Source organism: Oncorhynchus kisutch, linkage group LG12 (assembly GCF_002021735.2).
Source record: "Oncorhynchus kisutch isolate 150728-3 linkage group LG12, Okis_V2, whole genome shotgun sequence".
Lineage (NCBI taxonomy): Eukaryota > Metazoa > Chordata > Actinopteri > Salmoniformes > Salmonidae > Oncorhynchus > Oncorhynchus kisutch.
Genome location: NC_034185.2, coordinates 38600898 through 38624736, shown reverse-complemented (window position 1 = coordinate 38624736; position 23839 = coordinate 38600898). Strand labels below are relative to the sequence as shown.

General features: G+C 43.8%; 1 long non-coding RNA gene across 1 annotated transcript; it reads right to left on the bottom strand.

Moving 5' to 3' along the window:
* Window positions 1-2055: 2055 nt before the first annotated feature.
* LOC116376527 (uncharacterized) lies at window positions 2056-12367 on the bottom strand. Its single transcript, XR_004211943.1, has 2 exons — window positions 12156-12367; window positions 2056-9138 (listed from the first exon to the last, which is right to left on the bottom strand). It is a non-coding gene; the product is annotated as an uncharacterized LOC116376527 (long non-coding RNA).
* Between the last annotated feature and the right edge of the window lie 11472 nt (window positions 12368-23839).

The following is a 23839-nucleotide window of genomic DNA, read 5'->3' as shown; positions in this document are numbered from 1 at the left end:
GGAAGCTTGTGGAACGCTACCCAAAACGTTTGACCCAAGTTAAACAATTTAAAGGCAATGCTACCAAATACTTATTGAGTGTATGTAAACTTCTGACCCACTGGGAATGTGATGAAAGAAATAAAAGCTGAAATAAATCATTCTCTCTACTATTATTCTGACATTTCACAATCTTACAATAAAGTGGTGATCCTAACTGACCGAAGACAGGGAATTTTTACTAGGATTAAATGTCAGGAATTGTGAAAAACTGAGTTTAAATGTATTTGGCTAAGGTGTATGTACACTTCCGACTTCAACTGTAACATGTGATCTGCATAACATACCAATCAATACCAATTGACATACCTATGCCTCCTCGTCTGTTTACCTGTAGAGACAGACACAAAAGTGAGCAGTTCAGTCATCTGCACCCATTACAGCTAGCCTTCAACATATTCTTATAGACTGCATATTCTTACCTCTGTTGATTGATATCCATTGAATTGTCTCCAATTTCTGTTTTTGAGAGATTTGCACAAATATTTAAAAAACTATATATTCTAAGATTATGATTTTTTTAAAGTAACCTTTATTTAGCAGGCAAGCCAGTTAAGAACAAATTCTTATTTACAATAACGGCCTACCCCCGGCCAAACCCTAACATGAACAACGCTGGGCCAATTGTGCGCCACCCTATGGGACTTCCAATCACATCTGGTTGTGATACAGCTTGGAATGGAACCAGGGTCTCGTAGGGATGCCTCTAGCACTGAGATACAGTGCCTTAGAACGTTTCGCCACCCGGGAGCCCCGCTGCAACACTCGCGAGCCCTGAAAAGATCGATGGTATCATAATAAAACAATATCAATTTAGATCATATAAGGGACAAACTTTACCTTAGCTGAAAAATGTAAAGAGCTCCTCAGTTTAAGTGCCGGCACTTGCCCCCTTTCAAATTCAATTCGAAATGTTTCAGTTGGGCAGTTAGGTTCTTGCAAAACCCCACACCAACTAAGGAGGTTCCTCGATGAACCCCACCTCCTATGGGGTTCTTTGAAGAACCTTTTGGTGCAATTTTCAGTGCCAAGAACCATAAGCTTCTTTGAAGAACTTCGAGGATCTTTGAAGAACCCTTGTTGAACACCTACTTTTAGAGTGTAGCTATATGCTGATTGGTGTACCCATCCCTTATCGATTATTATGAATTACTATGAAGCATTGTGAAATTGTCTCCATATTGTAACTATCTGATGACAATAACAACATATCCCCAAAGAAGACAATTAAGTCAGTGAAAAGTATGAGAGACCTGTTTTTAAATGTGTCAATGCACCAATAACTAGCGCATCTACAGCAGCAGTATCTATCCACCTTTGAAGTCTCACCACGTTGCCATCATCGGTTATGACATTGCAGGTGGTAGGCCCCATCGTCTCGACTGTAGCGTAGAAGCATGATCTGAGCAGCAGAAGCACAGTTCAAAGAAATCAAACTATGCCGTTTGGATGTTGGTTTAAGCATGCATCAAACAAGTAGCAGTCTTCCGCTGTGCTGCGGGGGTGCGGCGCTGAGAAGTTTGTAAGAGAAGGTGGTGTGGTGTTTGGGTTTCCTTGCTCACTGATCTCGTTGTTCAGAAGAGAATCTGGCCCAGGGATTATCAACGAGATTCAGCCGCATAGACAAACAGATATTTGACTGAAACATAATCATTTCTAACCTTGCTAACATTTGTACACGATCACGTCTCTCTATTATGCGTGGGAATACTTGGGAGGATTTCCAAAATTAAAATCACTTGGAGCTGATTTCCTGGTGTTTTTACAGTCTTATGTCCAACAATAAAAAAAAATACATTTAAAATTGATGCCTCAGGGTCAGATAGAGGGCACTGTGCAATTGTAGGACTGGATTGATGATTTCTTCCTTTTGAAAAAGTTTTATGGGGAAGAAATGGAAGTGTTTGCCAACAATGGGTTGGACCCCTAGCTTGTGGTGATATACTGTGTTGGTACAACTGAAAAGCCCTCACCAGACAGAGATAGATGAAATGGGGAGAAGGAAGGGAGGAGAGAGAGAGAGAAAAACACTTTATTGGGTCAAGACCGTACAGTACATCAACATTCAACCGTCATGTACAACCGTGCTGATGTGTACGAGTCTAAGAAAAACAGAAGTTTGCGTGTTGCCTTTGCAGGTGCTTCAAGGGATTGGAAGTCGTGTTGATAGCAGAGGGGAGGTGTTTCTTGCCTGGTCACAGTCACTGTTTTGCAGTTATATCCTTGTCATTTTGTCCTACAAGTCAAAGTAATGGGAGTACTTCCACGCTGAGAAAGTTCATGTTTTAGACGCTTCTGCCATGTTTCACCTCCCCAACTAAAGCTGTTAGTAGTAGTGTGTGTGTTAACAGGAACTTGGTGAGAGGACGAAAACAACTTGAATCTGGGGCAGGGGGATTATTTTATATTGCGTCAACAGAGAGGGAACAATAATCACAATATATGGATCAATAACTACAATAGGAAGGGAATGATAACAAAAGTAACAACTGACTTCTTTGATCAGTAACTAATATTATTACTCAAAATGGAACAGTAACTTCGTTATGTTACTTGTTACTGCAAAAAGTAATGGTATTAATGTAGCCCCTACAGACTCCTGTAGACCCCTGTAGACCCCAGACTCCTACAGACCCCTGTAGACTCCTGTACAGATTACAGTTCTACCTGGTCTTCCAGATTGTCAACCTGGCTTCTCCTGACAGGTTCAGCAGGACTACCGCTCCTGTGCCTGAAACTGTATTTCAGTCCTAGAATGAACAGCCTGGAAGAGAACCCCTCCACCAAGAACCAGCTGGTTAGCAGAGTAAACATTCTTACCAGTCCTGGACACTGTACGAAGAGATGAGCTAACGTACACAACGGACAACCCTCCCCAACGCTTAGATCTAGACGCACCAGGGGCTATCGCCCCATGTATGATCCTGCATTGGAGGTCAGCTGTGCGTTTTTCGATTGGTAGCTTGTACAGTGACAGCCAGCAGCCTTTTTGGACCAAACAACTCGGCCCACCCCATTGACTTCACCTTCGCCAGAGAACATTCATTCGACACCTTCACACATGTTGTGTACATTGCCTTCTTTCCAACTGCCTTAAACTCCCACAGTTCTGGGGTCAGCAGCAGCCCCTCCCCCTCCTGCACCACCCACCACAGCAGCAGTGGTGATATTCATGCTGGGGAGGGTGTTTTCTTGACCCTCAGTCCACTGGTCAGAATGTGTGTTGTTAAACACAAAATAATGCTTGATAGTTTGTTGGCAAGGACTCAGAGACCTCGGTTACAATCTGCTTCAGCGGGCGGCATGACCAGATCCCCTCTCTCTCTCCCAGCTCCTCATCTGACCTGCTTGTGCTCTGCATCAGGTGGCCCAGCTTTGCACACCCTGCAGTCAGCATGCTTGAGTTACTGTATTACTGGCGACAGTAATGATGCATTGCTATTATAACCAGCTAACAGAAGGCAACATGTTGTACAGAACATGCCTGAGGTGTACAGTACAGGTCATGAGGTCCCAGCATTCCATCACAGCTCACATGACTGGAACGTTGGCTACCACAGGCAAGCCAACATGAACGGAAACCATTACAAAAATATGTCTGTGTGTCTCTGTTTTCCATGAGTAGGAGATCATGGTTTAGAGAAATAGATATGGATGTTGTGACTAGAGTGGAGAAAACTGCCATATCCTGTCTAAGGGCACGTGTGTGTGTGTGTGTGTGTGTGTGTGTGTGTGTGTGTGTGTGTGTGTGTGTGTGTGTGTGTGTGTGTGTGTGTGTGTGTGTGTTAGGACACGGCCTGTTACTGACTCCAAATCAGATAAACTGTGACTGTATCTGGTAGATAATGCCTGTAACTGATTTGAGGTTAGGAGAGTCTTGCTGTAGAAGATCAGAGAGAAACAGCTAACGGAGTGTGTATGATACATTCTACTGTAGGTTTAGAGGTCTTTCTGATCTCTGCTTTACTACAAGAATGACTTGACTACTGAAAGCCTGCTGAATGCACGTTTTCTATACATCAGATGTTTGTAAGATCCCTGCTTTGTGATAAGAACTCAGGGATCCCATCTTTCATGTTTTGTCCTGTAAGTAGGGCACCCCCAGAGCACTTCTCAGACAATTGTGAAGACATGCAGAGATGAGACAAGGCTGAGAATACCCTGTATTGTATGTTAATTCTCATGGACTCAACCCAGCCTGCTCAACCAACCATTCCTGCTGACTTGAACAGCATCATGTGTGGTTGGGGGACAGCTGAAGTTGTTGTCCTGTGACGTGGTGACTGAGCTCCGTGTGCATAGTCCACAATCATGTCAGTGTGTGTGTGTGTGTGTGTCACTTATGTACTGTGTCAGCAATCAGTAACAATGACCCCTAGCTAGCAGCTCTGTTTAGTGACAGTTCACTATCTGCCACTCAGCTTACATTTTGTCAACATAAACAAAACTGTCATCTACTGTGCAGTCAGGTAAGGTCACGCTTCTGGTCTCACCTCTCCATTCTGCTTCACTCTTTTGAAATGGATGGTGTGCGTTTTAGGCCGAATGGTACCACCATGAAACCACACAGACCGTGTTCATTTCTGTCAATGGATTCATCGTCATTTATGCAAAACGCATACATCAAAAGACTGAGCTCTTATCACCGTTTCAACTTCTCTGGAGATACAATCCCTTTCAAAGACAACTGCATAAATCACCCGGAGGATGTAATCCTTCTAACCTTGTCTTCTGTTCTTTTCTAATGGGCCCGGTCACACATACGTCAACATGCACACAAACGCAGGCTTCGAACGTAGGCGCACAACCACACGGGCAGACACACACACATACACAAACACACACACACACCTAGTCCTAGAGTAGTGTCAATGCCATGCCAGCCAAGAAAAGAACATAGCAGCTCCTTCACAGTGTTCAGGAGCAGACTAAACAGACATGCCCAGTGCACATTCCACAGTCACTACTCACCTCACCTGGCAACTGGACTACTGAGGGAACACTGTATATAGAGACAGTACTATTCTAAACACTGACAATAGCCTGGGTAACACCTGAACTGTAGTATCCCATTGGGTCGAATAACCACAACCACGTCTGGAACTTGGCTGAACATCTCATCATCCCAAAGACCTACTCATCCCAAAGACATACTCATGCCGAAGACCTACTCATCCCAAAGACATACTCATCCCAAAGACATACTCATCCCAAAGACATACTCATCCCAAAGATCTACTCATCCCAAAGATCTACTCATCCCAAAGACATACTCATCCCAAAGACATACTCATCCCAAAGACACTGGGAACATTTAGTACATGTCTTTAAAGATTTAGCTAAATGTATCTGGTAATGGGATATACCATTAGCGTTTGCTATACAGTAGGTGAGATGTTTTTGTTTTTTTCTTGTGCGAGAGATATCTGCTGTGTACAGTAAAACACATTGGTGCTGTAGTGTGAAGGACATTCGTTCTGTGGTATTGCTTTGTGAAGTGGATTCTGAGAGCTAGCGGCAGTGCAAGGTCTACAGTGAGAAACCCAGCAGATGGTTTCTAGAATACTCAGTTTGTGCAATATGGTGCTGAGATGACCCTCTGACTGCTGATGTAATAACAGAGAGAGGAATGAGTGAGCCACTCTCAGAACCAATCTCACAGACGAGGTGATATAATCACTATGTGGAGGAACAAACGCAAGATAAAAGGCTATAAAATGAAAGGAAATGTCAAATATCAACGACAGCAGTTGATATCAATGTTATAGCTTTGTATTTTCATATTGTTTTGCCCCATGCTGTATAATACCTGTACACACAGGTAAACATTGTTTTCTATATAGTGCCAAATAAAGGCTATTTTTGGTGATATATAGAACCCTTTTTGAAGGTTCAATGAAGAACCGTGCTTATAAGAGTCTAAATGGAACCTTTATGGTACTACAAAAAGACCCATATATTGTTTTTATTTTAGCACTAAAAAGGGTTCCGCTATGGTTACAACGTCTTTTGGTGCTATATAGAACCTTTTCTAGAGAATTGGTTCTATTAAGAACCTCTCTCAATCTCAAGGGTTCTACAAATAACATTTTGAAGAACCATCCACGGTTTTTCATTCCAGATAACCCTATGATATAGTTAAAAATGCCATATGTGTTATTATTGTGTTAATAATTGACACGTTGAATCAGGTGTGCTAGCTCAGGAGTGTCTGTGAGTCCCTGAGGAAAGAATTGCAAATCAATGACTTGGATAACCATTCTCAATTGACACAAGGCCATACTTGAGTCTTCTACAAGACACCATCACTGGCCATAGTCATATATAATGAAATGGCATAACACAACACATTAGATAAACTGGAATGACACTCTCACTCACGGTTGCGCAAAAAGAGTTGTGCGCAAACCCCGCCCCCCAAATATTCAAATGAGCCGCCGACCCTTAATTTGAATTATCACTAAGAGAGGAAATAATCATTTTCTGACCTGCAAAGAACCATTAACGGCCTGCAACGGTTATTTGAGTCATTATGGTTCCACATAGAACCATCACCCTTACCAAAGAACCCTTGAGGAACCCTCTTTCTTAGTGTGCATTGTATACAGGTCTCTTGGCTCTCCCCACACTTCGATTGGATCTGGTGCAAATGCTTGCGCTAGTAGCAGACAGACTATTAGGATGGTCACACTACACACATTCAAACTAGAGATTTCATTATTTTGCCCTTTCTATGTGACAGAGTTCTGGTGACTCGGTTCATCGTGACTCTGGTGACTCGATGTTTACCGTGTACACATTGTATTAGGCATATTGAACCTATTGCATATGATTATGCAAGAACGCTATTGCTACGGGGATGCGCAATGCTACACGTTGTTAAGTCATGTTCATGAACCAACTAAATGCATTTCAGGACACTCTCATTCGTAAAAACCAACAGGCATAGCCAGTGTACTAGGCCTCAACCCCTCTCTACTATGAATGTGACTCACTCAGTCCCAGTCTTCTAGCAGAATGAATGGCAGCCTGCCTGTTATGTAGCAGTCTACTGAGAGAGCCTGCTCACCTGGCCCAGCGCCAAGCCTCTAATTTAAGCTTTAGAACTGCTGGAGGCTGCATGTCGGGGGAGAGGGGGAGAGGAGAGGAAGCCCAGCCCAGGCGGGAGGGCCGTGTGAGGGGGAAAGAAGCTCTGGGCTGCTGGGGTCTGCGTAGCTGATGAGAAGGGGAAAGGAGGCCCAATCCAGTCAGGAGAACCATGTTTGGGAGAGGAGAGCTCTGTGCTGCCTGGGCCTGGTTCCCTGAGGTGGAATGGATGGCTGTGCTGCTCATCAATGGAGGATGAGTCATCTCAGGCAGCCAGCCACTCCATTCTAAATGTTATGTTCTGCTACAGTGGATGGGAGCCAAGACACTGACTCTGGCTGGCAGACTGGCGGGCTATTGCTGGTTCTATTCAGAATAGAGGAATTCAAAGAAAATACTTTCTAGCAAACTGTTGGAGCTGTACAATATGGGTGTATTTCATAATGCAGTCAGTATGGATGTATTTCCATGTTTCATAATGCATTTTAGATGTTATGTGTCAGTTAGAATCATCTACTGTAACAATACGCGTGCGCGGGGGAGTGCTTTTAAAACCGTATCCAATCAAATTGTACTGACTTAATACAAATATGTTTGTCACAAAGTGCTGCGTAGCAACCCGAGCCTTAACCCAAACAAAGCAGAGGCATGTTCTCATTATCACCAGAATCATGATAATGATCATCCCAGCTTTGATATTAGTTAGCATCCCTAAAAGGTCGGCTGGTGTTTGTGAGAATGCAGTAGGCTGACTGTGGATGGCTGAACACTCATCTGACTCCACTAAGGCTGGTTTCAGTCTCTCTATTTCCCCCACCTACCTACCCACCTACCTGTCTGTCTGTCTGTCTGTCTCAGACTCACTCCTACTCCTGTCAGTGCTGTCACACCACAACACAAGCTACATTTTAAATCTACTTTACATCTAGCTAGAATCTGTTAAATACAGAATAGCGTTGGACTGTTTTCAGCCCAACCTGCCACTGGTGACCGGTGCCTATGGCTATCTGTTAAATCCTGTTGGGGCTGTGTTACCACCACTGTTCGCGGGCTGCCAAAGTCTCCCTGATAGAATCTGAGGTGCCGTATCACAGAGAAACACAGCCAGGACCAGAGACGTAATGTACCGCTTCTTATCTCCATGTGGATTCACATGCATTTACATGTAGGGCCAGTGCACTGCTTATCACAACAGTGCAACCACACACAGGCCATTATTTGTGTGTGCCTTTGTGTGTGTGTGTGTGTGTGTGTGTGTGTGTGTGTGTGTGTGTGTGTGTGTGTGTGTGTGTGTGTGTGTGTGTGTGTGTGTGTGTGTGTGTGTGTGTGTGTGTGTGTGTGTGTGTGTGTGCTTAAAAGGTCTTATCTGTATGGAAAATGTGTGGCGAGTCGACCAACGTCAGTGACATATTGACCATATTTGTGCCCAGCAAAATGCATGAAGGCTTCAGACTGAATGACTTAACGGATGGAGATAGTACCTGCTGCTGGGTTTATGTCTATCTTCGAGAGGAATGTTCTCTGTATATCTGAGAAGGACCACGGCACTCATTTAGTCTTCTAAGTGTTACAACAGTGTGTCGACAAGAGGAAGGCCGAACCACTCTCTTTGTCAAGGAAAAATAGCATTCATGTTGACTGTGGCAACAGGGCAATTAATGAATTACAGGGTTGACTTTTTCCGTCACTTGATTGCAAACTTTTGTTATGGATGTTTTTGAGGCGTTTCCACAGTTCCCATAGAGATTCACCTTTAAATGAGTGACTAAAGGTGCTGCCTCCGCCTCCCAGCTTCTGCTGCGGCTTCTCTGTTGGATAGAAGAAATCCCCCGAGCTTCTATTTCAAGCTTCCCTGACTGCCCGCTGCCTTAACGTTGAGATGGCCTGCTGCCCACGCCTCAACTGAGTAGTCTGTTAACACGCCTCTTCTCTTCTTCGTCTCATGAAGTTACCCTTTTCTTCTTTTATTCTCTTCCGTTCTGTTTTATCTCATCTCAGTAAGGACAGACGGAGCTGAGGGAAAGAGAGGAAAGAACAGATTAACAATACACACCCAGACTCCCACACGACAGGGAGGGAGGGAGGGAGGGAGGGAGGGAGGGAGGGAGGGAGGGAGGGAGGGAGGGAGGGAGGGAGGGAGGGAGGGAGGGAGGGAGGGAGGGAGGGAGGGAGGGAGGGAGGGAGGGAGGGAGGGAGGGAGGGAGGGAGAAGCTATGGTTTCAATTGTACCTCCTCATGGAGAGAGGATTTCCCCTCCACGCTGTGCCTGCCCTCTGCCTTACTGGGTAAAGTATGTGTGACACACAGGCTGGAAGGCAGGCATGCACATATAGGTAGGTATACATGCACAAACACACATTTGCATCCAAAGATAAACACACAGGCTTACAAACCCACGCAAGCAAGCAAACACATTGTGCAAGCAAGCAAGTGCGCGCCACATGTGCATGTGCTCTTACTAATGGAAACATTCTGGTACAATATGCTTGTACACACTCAGGAAAATGGCATGCATACACACACACACAGACACACACATACACAGAAAGCCCTGTGGTGACTCAATGCTAAATTGATTTAGGTTCAGAGTGGCAGCAGAGAGCATATGACTCACAGTTTCCATTGTGACCCCGTGGCTCCCCGGCTCTGTGTGTGCGCGTGTGTGTGTGTGTGTGTGTTCGTGCGCACGCGCGTGTGTGTGTAGTGACAGATTAACGGAGCAGGTTGTAGCTGCTGCTGTTTGGACGTCTGTAATGAGTTGTACATGAGCTGCTATGTGTGTGGCTGTGGGGTGTTTGGGTACAAACTCACAGAGAACATCAGAGAAGAAAACACTAGGCTGAGTAGCACCTCCTATAGCAGAGTTGATATATCTATAGCTATTCATTTGGTCTCCCATTTCCAGGGTTTTAACCAAGCCCAGGCCTGCTTAGCTTTGATATTTTTCACTGACTACTACCAATGTGCTATCGTGAAAAAATATTTTCTTAATAACTAAATATATACACTGTTGCTATCCAAATCACTCCAATGGGTAGGTCTATAAGAGAATATGAAACATAACCATGCTCTTATATCCTCAATGATACTATTCAGGCCTATATAGCATTTGCAAAGTCATCAGCAGCTGTCGTTTCAATTTAATCCAGGCTTCTACTAAAAATCGGGCAAACATATACATGAATCCAACATATCAATTATTAATGTGTAGACAAATGGGAATTAAAGACAGACTAAGTCAGTGGCACTGTTGCAACTATGCAAGCAGAAGACACAACTCCTTCAAATGTTTATATATGGTTGCGTTGACAACCAAACACAATTCACTATCCAGTTTGTCTACAAATGAATAATTGATATGTTGGATTCATGGTCGCCATCTCAACCAAAGATCAAAGTTCAAGAATAGGAAAGGAAAGGAATGGTGGATGTCTAGTCAGTTGTCCAACTGAATGTATCCAACTGAAATGTGTCTTCCGCATTTAACCCAACTCTTCTGAATCAGAGAGGTACATTGGGGCTGCCTTAAATCGACATCCACGTCGTCGGCGCCCGGGGAACAGTGGGTTAACTGCCTTTGCTCAGGGGCAGAAGGACAGATTTTCACCCTGTCAGCTCGGGGGGATTCCATCCAGCGGACTAAATCTAATCAGACTTTAAATAGCGTGAATCCAACATGTTCCTCATTATTTCCTAGACAAACCTTAATGAAAGTCAGTGGCACAAAAGATACGTCTCCTTCAAGTTATGATATTTGGTTGCGTCGACAACCAAACACAATTCAATATCACTTTTGCAATACGGTAAATAGCCTATTAACTTGCTGACAAGTTAACAAATTATATCTCGGATTCATGTCTCTAACTAAACCAACATTAAAGTTAAAGAATAGGATTAAGCCAATCCATGCATTAGATCCATGCATTAGATATCATTTAAATGTTGATATATGGTTGCATTGATAACCAATTCAATAATACTTTTGTAATACATTAAATAGCCCACATTTGAGGCTATTTTACAAACTAATGTAACAGCATTTATTCAACTTTAAAATGAGCAACACATCCACTGCCACATTTGGAAGTTAGCCTACTGTAACTATAAATGTCTTCTCGTGTAGACGCAGAAAGCGGCCATGTTCAAAATTGCATGCAAAGGTCTGTGGAGATCTTCAATATTGCTGTAGTACTCGTTGCAGAATCTCCAACAGTTGGAGTTGGATACATTCAGTTGGACAACTGACTAGACATCCACCATTCCTTTCCTTTCCTATTCTTGAACTTTGATCTTTGGTTGAGATGGCGACCATGAATCCAACATATCAATTATTCATTTGTAGACAAACTGAATAGGTAATTGTGTTTGGTTGTCAACGCAACCATATATAAACATTTGAAGGAGTTGTGTCTTCTGCTTGCATAGTTGCAACAGTGCCACTGACTTAGTCTGTCTTTAATTCCCATTTCATTCCCACACACACTTGCACTGTGTACTTTGAATGCAATCTAAACTGCAATCCAGGTTGTTTGGCTGTGATATTAGAGGAAGCACAGTAATACCACATCAAGTTGATATAAATACAAAAATATCCGACATTGTATTCTCATTTGAACGTCGTTGTCCTTTCAAGTGGTTGAAGGAGAACATGTTTAGATGACAGCTAAACCAACAGACATTGTTTTCCCATTGGAATGTGGTTGTGCTTTTAGGTGGTTGAAAGCATAGTGACAACACGTTGGGAATTCAACAAACCCCTGGCTAACCCTTTTTGAGTGTGGGGGGGGGGGGGGATACAGGTTGATCAACTTCTGTACCAACATTTCCACGTTGAAATGACTTGTCGTGCCCAGGAGGCAGGAACCTTTAGAGTCGGGGTTGAGAAAGAGAAAAGTCGATCTAACCTATGAGTCTCTGCTGAAGGACACTGATGCAGACAGACAGAATACATCTCTCATCCTATCAAAGAAGTGTTTGTGTGCGTGTCTGTGTGCAAATGTGTGTGTGTGAGTGTCACAATGGTTTCCTACCAGCCAGTTATGGACCCAGCCGTCTCACTTAGCTGACCTGCCCCTGAAGATGAAGATGCTTCGTTCGTGATGCATTAATGGACAGGGCCTTTGGAAATCCTGTCTGGGTAACGAGAGGGTGTAATAGAATATGAGCACTCCACTTCACCAGGGCTGGACTCTCCTCTGGATATTGTGATTCACTTGTTGTGCTTACACTGGAAACCAAGACGTCTTAGGTCTGTAAAATAGATAAATCGAAGGCACTTAAACAAACAAGTATCCTAGCACTGCGGCCTTGCTATGTTGTTGTTGTTGCGGTTGTGATTGTGTTACTAATCAAGACATGATGCACGTCCAGGGGTCTACAGTATGTCAGAAACAGCTTGAAACAGCCTGGCTGAATCACCATCCCCTTCTTTCCTGTGGAACTAAAAAGGAATCTAACACACACCTGGCGTAGGAAGATGTGACAGTGGACTGTAGATGGTAGTCAATGACATTTCTAATTCAGTTTTGCATCAACCCTAAGGGCCTGGACTCTTTGATCATGTTTCCAATGTGCTTCCGTCCTGTATCCACCATCTTTCCTGTGATTTTTAACTGGCAGCCATGTTAATCACCATCCTTCCTGTGATTTTTAACTGGCAGCCATGTTAATCACCATCCTTCCTGTGATTTTTAACTGGCAGCCATGTTAATTACCATCCTTCCTGTGATTTTTAACTGTGATTTATAACTGGCAGCCATGTTAATCACCATCCTTCCTGTGATTTTTAACTGGCAGCCATGTTAATCACCATCCTTCCTGTGCTTTTTAACTGTGCTTTTTTAACTGGCAGCCATGTTAATCACCATCCTTCCTGTGATTTTTAACTGGCAGCCATGTTAATCATCATCCTTCCTGTGCTTTTTAACTGGCAGCCATGTTAATCACCATCCTTCCTGTCACGTTACTCTAGCTCCTCTTGACTTGACGCTGGCTAAATGACACCCGGGGTGGAAATTCCAACCTTCACTCTGGGCTCTTTGGTCTGGGTAGCTTTATCGCTTGGCTGATCTCTGATCCTGTCTTCTTCCAATCCTCCAAGGCCATGTCACATTCATTCCTCATAGTAAGGAAGCCAGGAACGTTGTCTGTGTGTGTGTGTGTGTGTGTGTGTGTGTGTGTGTGTGTGTGTGTGTGTGTGTGTGTGTGTGTGTGTGTGTGTGTGTGTGTGTGTGTGGGTGCGCTCGTGTACGTGTGTGTGTGCGTGTGTAAGCAGGATGTGACCTCGCAGTCTTCCACTTCAGAAGGGAGAAGCTAAGCTGATTCCTTACACCTAATTAAATCACGATGGGGGGGTTGAGTTGGGGGGGGGGGTGTTGACATTAACATTGCCTCCTGCCATCTCACGAGATAAAAGACCATCATCATCACTGTCTTTTTCTGTAATAAAACTATGAACGGTGCGCATTCATGGTAGTACAGTCAAGCCCTGCTTGCATGTGCCTGTATGATTCCCTCATAAATACAGATCTAAAATGCAAAAAATAACATACACTGTGAATGATTCATCATTTTCCATCTTTTTGATCAACTCTGTAAGGAAGATATGAAACCAAACTCATACAAAAGGAAACCACTGTAGGCCAGCGACTTGCAGTGACAAGAAACTTCCAAACCCCAAATGACACCAACGCTCCTACTCAACGTATATCAAAGTGAGCTTTGAAATACTTTTCAACTTTCCACTTTATATTCTTTTTGTACATTTCAGATAATTACAACAGTATCTCTTTTCTAAAAATCTAAAAAACCTGCTTTGCATATCTGAGAGAGAGAGAGAGAGAGAGAGAGAGAGAGAGCTGGGTTAGAGGGCTGACGACATGCAATCTCTCCTCCCTAACGAGATACCCACTCTCCTCCCATTCAACACTTTACAGAACAGTCTAATCCTCCTCTGTCTGACGATGTGTCCATTTGACCAAACTGCAGTAAACCCCGAGAAATAATATAACTTTTGGTACGAGGATACCTTCATGAGTGTCTTATTAAAACATCAAATAATTGATAAATTATGTTTTAGATGTAGACTAGAGAGGGTGTTCTTTGTTGCTATTGCTATAGTACATATTACATACTATTATACGTATTATAGGATTATCCCTCAATGTCAAACGATGCAAATGTATGTAAACCGTATGCAAACTGGTCTGAGGTGACACACACCTGTTAATATGTGGCAGCATCAGATACAGAGGGAGATTCTAACCAATGTAATTGGGAGACATTTTGCCGATCATGCCGAACATACAACCAGATTTCACCATTCTCTCTCTCTGTTCCCTCTGTGATATTCTCGGTTTCCTGATGTAAAGTTAGCAGCTTGTGTGTTTGTGTGGGTAATTACCTGGCCTGGGTTTCTTTGGCCATGTTCTGTTCTGTTCTCTCGGTGGAACACGATCTCTCTGTTGCTAAGAGAAGAGTTTAGAACACCCACTGACTCTCTCACCCACCACATCACGCCACACACAGCAGAAAATGCCTGTTTATTCCCTCTCTTTCTGTCTCTCTCTGTGTCCCTCTCGATCTATCACCGTCCTCTTTTCCCCTTTCTCTCTCTGCCCCCCCCCCCCCCCCCCCCCCCCCCAGGGGGATAGGCAATGTTTTGTTGCGTTTATGGAACTACAGGGAAAAGAACAGAACGGCTGTCTGTCTATCAAACAGGGATGACTCAGACAGACAGACAGACAGACAGACAGACAGACAGACAGACAGACAGACAGACAGACAGACAGACAGACAGACAGACAGACAGACAGACAGACAGACAGACAGACAGACAGACAGACAGACAGACAGACAGACCAGACAGACAGACAGACAGACAGACAGACAGACAGACAGACAGACAGACGACAGACAGACAGACAGACAGACAGACAGACAGACAGACAGACAGACAGACAGACAGACAGACAGACAGACAGACAGACAAGACAGACAGACAGACAGACAGACAGACAGACAGACAGACAGACAGACAGACAGACAGACAGACAGACAGACAGACAGACAGACAGACAGACAGACAGACAGACAGACCGACAGACAGACAGACAGACAGACAGACAGACAGACAGACAGACAGACAGACAGACCGACAGACAGACAGACAGACAGACAGACAGACAGACAGACAGACAGACAGACAGACAGACAGACAGACAGACAGACAGACAGACAGACAGACAGACAGACAGACAGACAGACAGACAGACGACAGACAGACAGACAGGACAGGACAGACAGACAGACAGACAGACAGACAGACAGACAGACAGACAGACAGACAGACAGACAGACAGACAGACAGACAGACAGACAGAAGACAGACAGACAGACAGACAGACAGACAGACAGACAGACAGACAGACAGACAGACAGACAGACAGACAGACAGGACAGACAGACAGGACAGACAGACAGACAGACAGACAGACAGACAGACAGACAGACAGACAGACAGACAGACAGACAGACAGACAGACAGACAGACAGACAGACAGACAGACAGACAGACAGACAGACAGACAGACAGACAGACAGACAGACAGACAGACAGACAGACAGACAGACAGACAGACAGACAGACAGACAGACGACAGACAGACAGACAGACAGACAGACAGACAGACAGACAGACAGACAGACAGACAGACAGACAGACAGACAGACAGACAGACAGACAGACAGACAGACAGACAGACAGACAGACAGACAGACAGACAGACAGACAGACAGACAGACAGACAGACAGACAGACAGACAGACAGACAGACAGACAGACAGACAGACAGACAGACAGACAGACAGACAGACAGACAGGACAGACAGACAGACAGACAGACAGACAGACAGACAGACAGACAGACAGACAGACAGACAGACAGACAGACAGACAGACAGACAGACAGACAGACAGACAGACAGACAGACAGACAGACAGACAGACAGACAGACAGACAGACAGACAGACAGACAGACAGACAGACAGACAGACAGACAGACAGACAGGACAGACAGACAGACAGACAGACAGACAGACAGACAGACAGACAGACAGACAGACAGACAGACAGACAGACAGACAGACAGACAGACAGACAGACAGACAGACAGACAGACAGACAGACAGACAGACAGACAGACAGACAGACAGACAGACAGACAGACAGACAGACAGACAGACAGACAGACAGACAGACAGACAGACAGACAGACAGACAGACAGACAGACAGACAGACAGACAGACAGACAGACAGACAGACAGACAGGACAGACAGACAGACAGACAGACAGACAGACAGACAGACAGACAGACAGACAGACAGACAGAGACAGACAGACAGGGAAAGAGAACGAGACAAAAGGAGACATACCGTACACTGAGAGAGAGATAGAAAGAGAGAGAGGGAGAAAGAACAACGTAGAATGAGGCAATCAATCACTTTTGATTTAACACGAAGGATACCTACAGAGAGCCATTGTCACCGATGCAGAGGACGAGTCAAGAGCTGCAGCAGCAGCATAATAGACTACAACATTGAAATTAGACTCATTATCAGCTCCATCAGCAGCCTTCATCCTTGGCATCATCTTATCAGCAGAACGTAAGAGCTAATGTCAAAAGAAGATTTTTAAGGTCCCACGGCAAACAACTACAGAGACAGGCAATGTACAATTAAGGTTCTGTATTACAAGTTCAGATTTTTATAATAGTGACAATATCTTAAAAAGCACTTGATGATTTGTTCTCTTTTAAAAAAAGGTCTAAACGTGCGTTCAAGAGGTGTGAAATTTAGAGTAAGAGCCCAGATAGAAACTTATAGGGAGGCTAGGAGTTAGGACTATAAGTATCAATATGAGCCCGGGGGCAAAACTAACAGCAGCAGTTAGTTCACTCACAGAGCGGTGGTTGACCTTTGTTCCTTCATTTGTCATCTCCCAAGCAGAGTTCATTCAGCTCTTCCCGAGCAGGGTCGTCCTCTGTATGTGGTTTTGTGAGCGTTGTATTAGTCCCCTCTCCCTCTGTCGTCTGACTCGGTAATCGATGGCAGGTTCGGTAGTCGTTGGCTGGCTGCTGGGCTCTCCTTCACACCAAGCCGATAGCCTCTTGCAGGTGCCTCGGGTATGCCCCCCCCCCCCCCCCCCCCCCCCCCCGGGGTCTGTAGTTGCGGAGGACAACAAACATACAATTAGAACATGTACTGATCTACCAACTTGAAATCCCACTTGCACGTTAGACATAAGCACTTTCCTTTAGTAGTGCTTTAGCAAGCGTCGTGTGAGTGTCCTTGTCGGTAGTCAGGCTCGGTAGCTGATGGCTGTTTGCATGCCGGCTGTCTCTCTCTTCCTGCTGGGCCTGCTGGGCTTTAGGTCTCGGGGGACAACAAACAAATGATTAGAGCAGGGATAGGCAACTGGCGACCCGCAGACCCTCCTTTGTAGGCCCACTGATCAATTTCCCCCGGATCCCCAAAAAATCTACTTACTGCTGAGAGTTAGAATAGTAGAATAAACAAGGTGCAATTCTGAAATTTAGTTTTTGCATCAGTAGTTTCTCAGTTGTTATGTTAGTCACTGATAGTCACTCAATTAGCCCATGTCAGCTTGCATTTTTAAGATTGGTAAGTTAGGTTAGCCAAAACTTGTAGTAATCATGGTTGAATTACAGACCGGGGGGGGGGGGGCATTGTTTTGTTAGTCATTCTCACTCAGATATCATATTAAGAACAGCAAACGTTTCTCTTTGCCCCATGGCAAAATGAGTAGAATTGCATGAAATGTGTTTTAAAATTGCAGTCTTCTCTCCTTCACTTGGCAAAATATGTAGAATTCAGAAAACTTACTTTAAACTGCAACATTTTCTCTACGCCCCATGGCAAAACGTGCAGAATTAGAGGAAATTAACTCAAAAACCCCACCCCGTCAAAGTTATTTGTGAACCCCACCCCCATGCATAGATAATAACAGAGAGTAGCAGCAGTGTAAAAGAGGGCAGGGGGAACAATGCAAATAGTCTGGGTAGCTATTTGATTAGATGTTCAGGAGTCTAATGGCTTGGGGGTAGAAGCTGTATAGAAGCCTCCTGGACCTAGACTTGGCGCTCTGGTACCATTTTCCATGCCATAGCAGAGAGAACAGTCTATGACTAACGTGGCTGAAGTCTTTTACCATTCTTAGGGCCTTCCTCTGACACCACCTGGTATAGAGGTCCTGGATGGCAGGAAGCTTGGCCCCAGTGATGTACTGGACCGTACACACTACCCTCTGTAGTGCCTTGCAATCTGAGGCCGAGCAGTTGCCATACCAGGCAGTGAAGCAACCATTCAGGATGCTCTCGATGGTGCAGCTGTAGAACCTTCTAAGGATCTGAGGACCCGTGCCAAATATTTTCAGTCTCCTGAGGAGGAATAGGTTTTGTCATGCCCACTTCACAACTGTCTTAGACCTTACATTTCACATTTCACCTGTTGTATTCGGAGCATGTGACAATTACAATCTGATTGGATTTGAAGAACACGAAAAGGATCCATCAAGCGCATTTTGTGTGTCACCATAGGGGTCTCTGACTTGAAGGAAAATTCAACTTGCGCCTTTTTTCAACGCTGAATTCAATGTCATTGAGAAAAAAGAAAGGTGTCATAATCTTTTTTTTTTCTTCGCAACATCCTTTCAGAATTTAAAAGTAATCCAAGAAGTAATCATCTAGTTTTTCTAAAGAATCTGTAATCTGATTACAATATTTTAGCTGGTAATGTAACTGATTTCGTTTTTTCATTTTTATCATATTGTATCACATTGAATCAAAAACCATGCTCATAGTTAATATAGTCCATACCAATCTGTAGAATCACAGCACGCCATGCAAAGAAAGCAAATAGTTCAAGCAATTCAATTCAATTCCACACGTAAGAATGTAAGGAATTAAGTGAAGGCAATCGTTGTAAATAACACATGAGTGAAAGGCACTCTTAAAATAGGGATTCACCTGGATTCACCTGTTCAGCATTGTCATGTTTTGCATACTCAGCAGTGGAGGCTGCTGAGGGGAGAACGGCTCATAATAATGGCTGAAATGTAGATGTAGATGATAATACAAGTTATACACATGGAATTATAGATATACCTCTCCTTAATGCAACCGCTGTGTCAGATTTCTTTTTTAATTGTACGGAAAAAGAAACCCATGCAATAATCTGAGACGGCGCTCAGAAGTAAAAGTCACAATAGCCATTCTAGCAATGGTTGACATCTAGTGGAAGCCCGAGGCAGTGCAACATCATTAATATCTCAAGGGGATTTCTTTGGGGACTCTGGTGAATACAAACAAAGCTCAGATTTCTCACTTCCTGTTTTGATTTCTCCTCAGTGTTTTGCCTGCCATATGAGTTCTGTTATACTCACAGACATCATTCAAACAGTTTTAGAAACTTTAGTGTTTTCTATCCAATACTAAAAATAATATGCATATATAAGCAACTGAGACTGAGGAGCAGGCTCTTTACTTTGGGCAACTTATTCATCCAAGCTACTCAATACTGCCCCCCAGCCATAAGAAGTTAAGGTGCCACCATTCAGGACATAACGTCAACTTCCTTGACATATTCTTTGGCAGTTTTACTTTACTGCCTTATTGCAAACAGGATGCATGTTTTGGAATATTTGTATTCTGTACAGGAATCCTTCTTTTTACTCTGTCGTTTAGGTTAGTATAGTAGAGTAACTACAATGTTGTTGATCCGTCCTCAGTTTTCTCCTACCACAGCCATTACATTCTGTAACGGTTTTAAAGTCACCATTGACCTCATGGTGAAATCCCTGAGTGGTTTCCTTCCTCTCTGGCAACTGAGTTAGGATGGACACCTGTATCTTTGTAGTGAATTGATTGATACACCATCCAAAGTGTAATGAAGTACTTCACTATGCTCAAAGGGATATATCAATGTGTGCTTTTTACCTACCTACCAATAGGTGCCTTTTGTAAGGCTTGAGAAAACCTCCCTGGAGTTGAATTCACTGCTCAAATGAGGGACCTTACAGATAATTGTATGTGTGGGGTACAGAAATGAGGTGGTCATTCAAAATCATGTTAAAGATGCAATATGCAGAAATGGCTTCGCCATTTCCTGGTAGCTACAAATCTAATAGTTAACCTATTAGTATCAGATATTCCAGTTTATGTGACAAAGCACAGTGTAGTGAATCATTGTACTATCTAAACCGCTGTGAAATATCTTTTCAATAACCAGCAGTTCGAAGCTGGTATACAAAACCAACAGTAGAAGAAGCAAAAATAACATTTAAGCATGGGAAGCATAGAAATATCACGCATAGAGCAGATCTACAGCTTCTCAGACAGCTCTGTAACTACATTTCTACGTGAATTTGGAGTAAATATCCAGATTTCATGGCTTGGTCTGTGTTTTGCATATGACCTGCATGTTTTGCATGTGGGCCACATTATTGTCACCTTGCTGAATCACATTAAAGAGACTGAGAGGAGCAGAGAGAACCCCAGCGAGTCTTTCACTGAATCACAAAACAACCCCTCGTGCCTTGTAGATCTGAGAGGTTTGAATAGGCCTAAGCACTATTGGTGGTAGCTACATGGGCCAGCTGTAATTGTTGTGTTATTGCAGATACCTATCCAATCCTTGCAGATCAAGGTGACTAACAATCTGGATGTGCCCAATGTGAGAGATGTTTAGACACTCTGGGAGGATAGTGGAAACTGTGGAATAGAAAATGTATCTTCTGAATGATTGAAAACAATGTGTTTAGCCATTACAGCTAACCTCAGGATGAGATGAACTACACTGAGGAGATGTTAAGGTGGGCGTTCACATTCCCAGCCCCTTGTTATAGTCTCTATTTTCTAACATGGCATATCTAGATCCATTCTGAGAGTCTGGAGAATTCTCCTCAGCTGGCCCAGGATGAAATATTAAAGAGCTTTCACAACAACGGCCATGTGCTGAAGAAGCTATGGTTTCCCTTTAGGATGAGAGCTGCAAAGGCACACCGCAAGATGTTTTGTACACAGTGTTGCATTAAATGTGGAATATGCTTGAAATGTCTAATGTTCTGTGGCAAACCTCGCGGTAATCAAATAACATTGGTCGTCGGGTCTATGTAGGGATGGACGTGTGGGTGTGTGTGTGTTTGTGTATCAGGTCACATGACATGGCTTCAGAAGGGTCAGTCGAAAGCGGAAGAGGCCACATATGCTGCGGCAGATTGTCACCATGGAAACGTCAGCAAGGGTGGACATCCTGAAACCCGGCAACCATAGGCTTGTCCTGTCCCTATGGAGAGGCAGGTGTGGTCAGAGGACTATTAGTATCAGATAACAGGCTATAACTATATTCAGAGCCACTGACAGATAGGTACAGTGGGGCAAAAAAGTATTTAGTCAGCCACCAATTGTGCAAGTTCTCCCACTTAAAAAGATGAGAGAGGCCTGTTATTTTCATCATAGGTACACTTCAACTATGACAGACAAAATGAGAAAAAAAAATCCAGAAAATCACATTGTAGGATTTTTAATGAATTTATTTGCAAATTATGGTGGAAAATAAGTATTTGGTCACCTACAAACAAGCAAGATTTCTGGCTCTCACAGACCTGTAACTTCTTCTTTAAGAGGCTCCTCTGTCCTCCACTCGTTACCTGTATTAATGGCACCTGTTTGAACTTGTTATCAGTATAAAAGACACCTGTCCACAACCTCAAACAGTCACACTCCAAACTCCACTATGGCCAAGACCAAAGAGCTGTCAAAGGACACCAGAAACAAAATTGTAGACCTGCACCAGGCTGGGAAGACTGAATCTGCAATAGGTAAGCAGCTTGGTTTGAAGAAATCAACTGTGGGAGCCATTATTAGGAAATGGAAGACATACAAGACCACTGATAATCTCCCTCGATCTGGGGCTTCACGCAAGATCTCACCCCGTGGGGTCAAAATGATCACGGAACCACATGGGGGGACCTAGTAAATGACCTGCAGAGAGCTGGGACCAAAGTAACAAAGCCTACCATCAGTAACACACTACCACGCCAGGGACTCAAATCCTGCAGTGCCAGACGTGTCCCCCTGCTTAAGCCAGTACATGTCCAGGCCCGTCTGAAGTTTGCTAGAGAGCATTTGGATGATCCAGAAGAAGATTGGGAGAATGTCATATGGTCAGATGAAACCAAAATATAACTTTTTGGTAAAAACTCAACTCATCGTGTTCGGAGGACAAAGAATGCTGAGTTGCATCCAAAGAACACCATACCTACTGTGAAGCATGGGGGTGGAAACATCATGCTTTGGGGCTATTTTTGTGCAAAGGGACCAGGACGACTGATCCGTGTAAAGGAAAGAATGAATGGGGCCATGTATCGTGAGATTTTGAGTGAAAACCTCCTTCCATCAGCAAGGGCATTGAAGATGAAACGTGGCATGACAATGATCCCAAACACACCGCCCGGGCAACGAAGGAGTGGCTTCGTAAGAAGCATTTCAAGGTCCTGGAGTGGCCTAACCAGTCTCCAGATCTCAACCCCATAGAAAATCTTTGGAGGGAGTTGAAAGTCCGTGTTGCCCAGCAACAGCCCCAAAACATCACTGCTCTAGAGGAGATCTGCATGGAGGAATGGGCCAAAATACCAGCAACAGTGTGTGAAAACCTTGTGAAGACTTACAGAAAATGTTTGACCTCTGTCATTGCCAACAAAGAGTATATAACAAAGTATTGAAATAAACTTTTGTTCTTGACCAAATACTTATTTTCCACCATAATTTGCAAATAAATTCATTAAAAATCCTACAATGTGATTTTCTGGATGTTCTTTCCTCATTTTGTCTGTCATAGTTGAAGTGTACCTATGATGAAAATTACAGGCCTCTCTCATCTTTTTAAGTGGGAGAACTTGCACAATTGGTGGCTGACTAAATACTTTTTTCCCCACTGTATAACTTTCTCACTCAGATGTACTGTAAATATCTCTCTTATCAGCAGAAACACAATTTCAGACGTCAATGTCTTTAGAATCAACAAAGTACGACCACGCAGCCTGTGAAAGGAGGAAGGGAAAATGTGCATGTTACATTTTGACTGTGTAAAATTATTATTCCTGTAGAGAAAAACGACATCCTCAAAGCAGAAACCAACCCACACACGTGACAGCCAACAGCTAGCTCCCATGAGGGATAACCGTTGGAACAAGTGACAGTGGTGACAATACTGTACCCTGACATTAGAGAGAGTTGAAAGGGACAGCTCCAGCTTCAAAAACACTGTGGAATCCTGCTGCGTTCACACACACACACACACACACACACACACACACACACACACACACACACACACACACACACACCAACTAGAGCTGCGATAAACAGTCTCAGCTGGAGTGATTGAATCTTCGGAACAGCTGCCAATCTATTTGAGTGTGATGATTATACAACACCAATGTGAACGTGGCAGAGGAGAGTGGAGATGCTCTGCGGACCGTGATGGTTAAAATATGGAGATATACTGTGATTGCTTTCAACTTGTCAGTTAACACAGGCATTATTGCTTGCTGTTGTGTGCTTGTCTCTACACAGTGTTTAGAAGTTAGAAGTGCATATTCCACAAGAAAGGGTCCCAGAGACTAGACGTAACG